The 8,307-nt window shown below is 43.0% G+C and overlaps 1 non-coding gene across 1 annotated transcript; it reads right to left on the bottom strand.

Annotated features, from left to right (window-relative positions):
• Nucleotides 1–7,286: 7,286 nt before the first annotated feature.
• Nucleotides 7,287–7,368, bottom strand: trnas-gcu (transfer RNA serine (anticodon GCU)). The gene has a single exon. It is a non-coding gene; the product is annotated as a tRNA-Ser (tRNA).
• Between the last annotated feature and the right edge of the window lie 939 nt (nt 7,369–8,307).

The raw sequence follows: 8,307 nt of genomic DNA, 5'->3' as shown, positions 1-8,307 counted from the left end.
ACACTCTGTTTTCTTTGAGTGAGCCAATTACTGATTCAAACTGCTATGTCTCCCACAATCCCATTCCTCCACATTTTGTATAATAGCCTACTGTGGGAATCTTATCGAACACCTTGCTGAAATCCATATACAGAACATCAACCTGCTTACTCTCATCTACCTGTTTGGTCACTTTGTCAAAAAACTCATAAGATTCGTTAGGCACGACCTTTACAAAACCATGCTGACTGTCCCTGACCAGATTATTCTTTTCTAGATGATTATAAATCCTATCTCTTATAATCTTTTCCAACGCTTTACCAACAACTGAAGTGAGACTCACTGGTCTGTAATTACCAGGGTTGTCTCTAAAACCCTTCTTGAACAAGGGAACCACATTTGCAATCCACCAGTCCTATTCCTGTAGATAATGATGATTTCTGGATCAATGGCACTGGCTCGGCAATCTCTTCCTTTGCTTCCCAGAGGATTCTAGGATAGATCCCATCTGGCCCAGAGGACTTGTCAATTTTTACACTCTACAGTATTTCTAATACCTCTTCCCTGTGAACCTCAATCTCTTCGAGTCGAGATGCAAGTATCTCTGTATCTTCCTCGCCAACATTTTCATTTTATATAGTGAACACTGTGGAAAAATATTTATTTAGTGTTTCCCATGTCTCCTCTGACTCCACACACAACTTTCCACTATTATTCTTGATTGGCCCTAATATAACTCTCGTCATTCTTTTCTTCCTGACATACCAATGGAAAGCCTTCGGGTTAACCCTGATCCTATCCGCCAACAACTTCTCATGTCTCCTCCTGGCTCTCATGTCTCCTCCTGGCTCTTCTGAGCTCTCTTATTAGGTCATGCAGGGAAACGATTCCTTCTGATGCACAACATCATTCTGCTTCAAAATATCAGGCAGTATTTCATGTTGATTACTGTAAACGTTAACCTTTAACAAGCCATGACAGTGAAATCACTGAATCCTCATCACTATACTACCAGGGAAGATTTCTGTTAAAATCACCATGGACACCAAGAAATTCGCCATTCTATTCTCCCATCCTTCTGTGCGTGATCCCCTCGGCCCAATTCCGGTCTTGTTGGTTGGTTTACAGTACTGAGGCTATCCAATCATCTTTGCATTTCAGTTTCTAAAGGATGAGACCTTCTCTCTGAGCTGGCAATGTGCTTGCTCAGTGGTGATAAAACTGTCCTTGTAAACTAGAAAAGTGCTTGAAATAGGCGATTCCTGTTTTTCATTCCAAGAACTTGAGGCAAACCGTTTGGCAGGACAGAAAATAGCGGGCGTGAGCAGTGATCAAGTTTGGCAGCAAGAACGAGGTGAGGCAGTATAAACTACAGAGTAATGGGGAAACAATGGGCAAAGAACACTGGGACGGGAGGGGCTGAATGCTTCCTTTCTTTGCTGTAACCAGACATTGATGTTGATCTCTGAAGCGGGACAACATCAGACCAGTCGATGAAATCTTACTTTCTCCTTGTTTTCTCCCGAGGCCTGTGTCACACTTGGGGAAATGTGTCTGCGTGCTTCAGTCTATGGGTAAAAATGGGGTTCAGTTCCCATCTCAATCTTTAATCCCACTTATTGCGTTTTACGAGATTAAAACGTACCAGAGAAATTAGTATTCAGGTGAAACGTCAGAGCTTACAAGGTTACAGACCAAGTGCTGGGAAATGAGATGAAGGGACCCATTTCTGTGCTGTAAACACTCGATAATTCAATCGTTTTTGAGGGGAAACATATCTGCAGTGACATAATTCCAAAAACTGAGTTATGAAGAAACGGTGCAACTGCTTCTGCCCTCATCCCTGGTGGTCTAGTGGTTAGTATTCAGCGCTTTAACTGAGTGCCCTGGGTTTCATGACCGTTCAGGAAATCAGGACTTCTTGTTCCTGATGCAGAGAGCGCAGCTCTACCAGGAATCTGTTCCATGCCTTAGATTAGTCAATACCCCAGCTCATCAAAGAAGGGAAAAGTGCCTTCCCTCTCTCTGCATAGTCAGACAGTTAATCCTTCATTCTCCTCTGATTCCACTTTCCAAAGAATTTCAAAATAATGTCAAAACTGAGTCTCAGCTATTTCTTTTCTGTGCTTTTCATCCATCGGAGCTGCAGCGACTAAGTGCTTTGGTTTCTGAAAACGAAACGTACCCATGAGCAATGTATTGGGATATTCCAGGATTGCCTTCTCTGACAACAGTGGGACATGACTGGTGTTGTCTATGATATGGAAGTGCCAGTGTTTGAGTTGAGTAGACAAAGTTAAAAATTACACAATATCAGGGCAGAGTCCAGCAGGTTTATTTGGAAGCACTAGCTTTAGGAGAGCCGCTCCTTCATCAAGTGGGTGTTTTTCTGCAGAAACTTGGTGTGTGTGTCAATATGCGCGAAGTTTTGGAAGATCATTTGGACTTTAACCGATCCGTTCGTGGTGTCGACGGTACCCATGACTTGGAGGTGTTGGTGTTGGACTGGGGTGGATACATTTAATAATCACACAAAGCCATTTTAGATTCCAACAGTTGACAAACACCTGATGACGAAGCAGTGCATGGAACACTGGTGCTTCCAAATAACTCTGTTCGATACAATCTGGTGCTGTGTGATTTTTACTCTGATAGCTCTTGGTAATGTTTAACTGATCGAAGACAGTGAAAGAACTTTCATTCGTGGAGATGAAAATTTCAAATATTATCCACAACAGCATAACAAAAGTGATTAGGTTGGATTTGTGATGAATCTCCACAATGCGCTTGTGCAAAGTAAAAGTCGAACTTACAACTGCCTGATCCGGAGCCAGCTCTTCGAATGGTTGCACCAATGGCCAGATGCACAGCCGAGATTTTACACGCTGCAGAGCTCTGGTGTTAACAAGGACATGAGCAATAACAGTAACAGTCACAAGGTGAACAAAGAACAAAGATAATCACCATCATGATTCACTTCAATTTGGCCTCAAAACAACGAGCATTCACAATCTGATCAGCCAATCAATGAGGTCACTGCCGATCTTAGAAATTGCAACTGACTTTGATGCGTTTTCACCATAATTTGAGGTAAACTCCAGCCTAATCATAACATCGCATATTCCCATTAATTTTTATATTTAGATATCGTTAATGACCTGTCCGAATTTGCAGGAAATGAGTGAAAACGTCCTTCCGATGATGTAATCCAGCGCAGAGTCGGCCAGAAATGAAAAGACAAAGACATGAAGCATCACTCCCATTTTTCTCTGTACCAATGCGTTTTCCTGAGTTGAATATTTGCAGGACTTGTCTTTACTATCTAAAGAATTAATTATTTTCCCGGGAAAGATTCTTCATAAATCAATTAACATATGAGGTGTCGAAACATATTTTACTTTAGATTAAAATAGTTGAATATCCTTTCCCCCAGCCTAATATCCCAATGCTCCCTCCTCTTCCATGTAAATACAAGCTTCTCCAGGTGATGTTGGAGCTCCCAACATGACGTTACAATGCTCCTTGCTGCTCCATGTCAATAGAAGCTGCTTTACTTGAAGTTGGACCTCCCAGTTTGATGTCCCAATGCTCCCTGTTCCATGTCATTACCAGTGGTGCAGTTGAGTTTAGACCTACCATTCTGATGTCCCAATGCTCCCAGCTGTTACATGTCACTAAAAGCTGGTCCTTGTGTGGTTGGAGCTCCCAGTCTGATGTCCCAATGCTCCTTGCTCCATGTTAGTAGAAGTGGTGCAGCTCAGGCTAGACCTACCACTCTGATGTCCCAATGCTCCCAGCTGCTATATGTCATTAAACGTTGATCCTTGTGAGATTGGAGCTCCCAGTCTGATGTCCCAATGTTCCCTCCTCCATGTCAATAGAAGCAGTCTAGTTGAGGTTGGATGTATCACTCTGATGTCCCAATGCTCCCTGCTGCTACATGTCATTAAAAGCTGCTCCAGGTGAGAGTGGAACTCCCAGACGGATCTCGCAAAGCTCCTTGCTCCATGTCAACTGAAGCTGCTCCAAATATGGTTAGATCTTGCATTCGGATGTTCCAATGCTCCCTGCTGCTCCATGTCAACTGAAGCTGCTCCAGGAGTGGTTGGAACTCCCAGACTGATGTCACAACGCTCTCTGGTCCACGTCAAAAGACGCTGCTCCAAATGAAGTGGGAGATCCCATCCCTGGCAGCTCACATACTTCTATACCATCATAGAAATACTGCCCACTGAACATCCCCACCACTGGACCAATGGTGGAATAACCACATCATGAGAACCGAATATTATTTTTAGTCAACCACCAAATCATTATTTCCAAAAGTCATTCTTTCTTAAACCTTATTTCGCATGTGCATACTGCAGTCCATCCGAAGTAAGATAATGGTGCTAATTGATGTATGCTTAATAAAAATTACATCCTATTTTTCATGTTGATTAACTGCGAGTTAACAAGAACAATGTTTGTATTCAAAACACACTTTTATTCCAGGTGAGAGAATGTAGTTTGCATTATTTAAAATGAACTTGTTCACTGCGTAAAATGATCAAAAAGACTTCAATTTCAAAACAACATTGGTAACGTTGTCATCCATCTTGAAATGTGGTGTCTTCTTCTTTCAACCAGACGGGTATTATATCAAAAAGTCTATTACTGATATGCGTATAGACACTTTAAATCGCAAGGATTGTGAAGGTTTGTAACTCAGGTTGAGGTTTAAGGTGTAGGTTTGCTCGCTGAGCTGTAGGTATGATATCCAGACGTTTCATTACCTGGCTAGGTAACACCATCAGTGGCGACCTCCATGTGAAGGGAAGCTGTTGTCTCTTGCTTTCTATTTATATCTTTCTCCTGGATGGGCTTCCTGCGGTTTGTGGTGATGTCATTTCCGGTTTGTTTTCTGCGGGGTTGATAGATGGCATGTAGATCTATGTGCTTGTTTATGGCGTTGTGGTTGGAGTGCCAGGCCTTTGGGAATTTTCTGGCATGTCTTTGCTTAGACTGTCCCAGGATCAAGGTGTTTCCCAAGTCGAATCGGACTACCAAGAATCCATAAACCAGGAGGCCCCCCTCAGACCCATAGTCTCATTACCCGGAACACCAACTTACATACGGGCCAAAGGACTACACGCAAGACTGAATGCCTCATAGAAGAGTCACAGCACTCCATCCACTCCACCCAGGAGTTCCGAAAAATCATCAAAAACACCAAAATAGAGGAAGAAGAAGCAACGATCTCATTCGACATAACAGCACTGTTCACCTTCATCAACATCGACCTGGCAAAGGAAACATTTACCACACTTTTAGAAGAGACCATCACAGACGCACCAACAATCATCAATCACATTACCAACGAAAACATCATGAAGCTAGTGGACCTGTGCCTCACCACCCACTTCACTTTCAACAACATATCTACAAACAAACCAACAGCACACCCATGAGATCTCCGCTATCAGGATTCATAGCAGAGGCGGTTATCCAAAGTCTAGAACAAACAGCCCTACCAACAATCAAACCAAAAATCTGGGTCCGCTACGTAGATGACACCTTTGTCATCACAAAACAAAACAAGATAGAAGAGACATTTGACATCATCAACAACACCTTCACAGGCATAAAGTTCACCAAGGAGGAAGAAACCGACAACAAACTCGCATTCCTGAACGTCACAGTAGAAAGAAAGGACAACGGAGAACTACAAACCTATGTATACAGAAAACCAACAAACACTGACCAAATACTTAACTACACCAGCAACCATCCCAACACACACAAACGAAGCTGTATCAGAACACTATTCCAACGAGCCACCACACACTGCAGCACAGACGAACTTCGGAAAACAGAGGAAAACCACCTTTACAATGTATTCGAGAAGAACAGATACTCAAAAATACAGTTCGCAGATTCCTCAAGAACAAACCACGACAAGCAGACCAAACACAGCCAGAACCCCTAACCACCTTATCATACATCGAAGAAGTTTCAGAAATTACAGCCAGACTATTCAGACCCCTCGGAATCCTAGTAGTACACAAACCCACCAACACTATCAAACAAAAACCAACTTAAAAGACCCAGTACAACCCAAGGACAAAACCAACGTCATCTACAAAGTTCCATGCAATGACTGCCACCAACACTATGTAAGACAAACAGGAAGAAAGTTAGCCACCAGGATATACGAACACCAGCTAGCCACAAAAAGCCACAACCTTCTCTCCTTCGTAGCCCTACATACGGATTAAAAATACCACTATTTCGACTGGGACAACACATCTATCCTGGAACAGGCTAAGCAAAGACATGCCAGAGAATTCCTAGAGGCCTGGCACGTCAACCACAATGCCATAAACAAACACTTAGATCTAGATGCCATCTATCAACCCCTCAGAAAACGAACAGGAAATGACATCACCACAAACCCCAGGAACCCCATCGAGGAGAAAAATATAAATAGAAAGCAGGAGACAACAGCTTTGCTTCAATTGGAGGTCGCCACTGATGATGATGTTACCTAGCCAAGTAATGAAACGTCTGGATATCAAAGTTACAGCTTAGTGAGCAACCCTACACCCTATATTTTAAATCATTTTTCATGTTTATGTTGCATGAATCTTACGGTTATTGATCCACACTTTAGTTTCACTCCCTATAGGTAACATGCTGATTTCTCCAGTTGTTCATAGTTCAATGTGAAGCATCCAGTGTGTGCATAACGAGAAGGAGCTTGCTTCCCACATCTTGTGTTTATCTGTGCCTTATGTCCAGCATTCATCAATGGCGAGAGCAAGGGGCGAGGGCGAGACCAATGTGTAAGTCTCTCCGTGCGCATGCACGGCACCCACAGCGGCAATTCTCCACTGTGCATTTACACCCAGTTCTCTGTGCCCCTAAACCCACACCCTGCCCCTTTGAAATATCTCCATTATTTTGTGCTGTTTCGCTGTGCTCTTCTCACCAGGGTGAATTACTTCTCCTCAACCTCCTCCAGATTTCATCTGACAAAACATTCATTAAGAATCCCTTTGCATAAACATGCACTTCGCAGCTCTCGGTATTTGATTTTCCTGGATGTCTTTCATACGAAAAAACGTTCACAGCAGCTTGTAATGAAAAAAAAAATCGCGTTTCGTTCCATTATCCCAAAGCAACCTCCATTTCAATGCAGTTTCGTCAAACGGCACAAACTATTCCTTGCGATTTTGTAATAGCGACAAAGCATATAAACTGACCGTTGGAGCTCCAGTTTTAATGCAACAGCTGAAAACAGCACCATTGAAAGCCGTTAAGGACAGCGACGAGAGTGGGATTCGAACCCACGCGTGCAGAGCACAATGGATTAGCAGTCCATCGCCTTAACCTCTCAGCCACCTCGTCACAGACGCTCGAAAAGCTATGACCTTATGAATAATTGAATTTCGTAAATTATGCAGAGCAGCAGATGTTTCTCCCTGGTGTTGGTGAAATGAGAAACAACACAGTCCAAGACGATGGTCTGACCCCTGGGTTGTGGGGCAAGTGCACTCCCACTGTCACACTGTGCACACATTTTTCTGAACAAAAATGAGGAAATGACTATGTAACAAGGTCAGTTGAATTCTGTGAAATTTGAAGTCAACGGAATGAAGAACCCGAGACAGCAGGAGGTGTTCTTTCAATAAAGAGTTGGATAGAGCTCTGAACGATAGTGGAATCAAGGGTTATGAGGATAAGGCAGGAACAGGATACAGATTGAGGATGTTCAGCCATGATCATAATGAATGGTGGTGCTGGCTCGAAGGGCAGAATGGCCTACTCCTGCACCTGCTGTCTATTGTCTATTCAACTGCCTGTCAGGAATTGTTTTCCAGACTGGAGGAGAGTGCATAGTGCTCAATGTCATTATTCGGAACACCTAACTTCCGCTCAGATGTTTTTGACACGCACTTGTGTACAGAACAGACAATTTCAAAATCCAAAATAAGGCGAAACTGACAATTGAACTCAACAATGCAAAAACCTTGAGCTGTATCATTTTCCTGGGCCGTGTGACACCAAGTCACTGTATGATCTCAGCAACACAGTGAGCAAGTGTCTGAAGGAAAATGAGTGCAGTACCAGAGCGCATACTGGGAGCAGCACGTGACACACGGGGAAGTGCATTTCCCACAACAGGAACACTTCCCAAACAGCGGAATGCGGTGGAAGAATTCAGAGGGAGTTTACACTATGAAATTTGAAGCCAGAGACACAATGGAGATCTGTCATTGAGTCTGTTCAAGATGAAGATTTTAAGATTTCGACAGATGCAAAACAAAATAAAAAGCTCATGAGTTA

The sequence above is a fragment of the Chiloscyllium punctatum genome, chromosome 30, assembly GCF_047496795.1.
Source record: "Chiloscyllium punctatum isolate Juve2018m chromosome 30, sChiPun1.3, whole genome shotgun sequence".
NCBI lineage: Eukaryota > Metazoa > Chordata > Chondrichthyes > Orectolobiformes > Hemiscylliidae > Chiloscyllium > Chiloscyllium punctatum.
The sequence above is the reverse complement of the archived record's forward strand: the minus strand, read 5'-3'. Positions and strand labels throughout refer to the sequence as shown.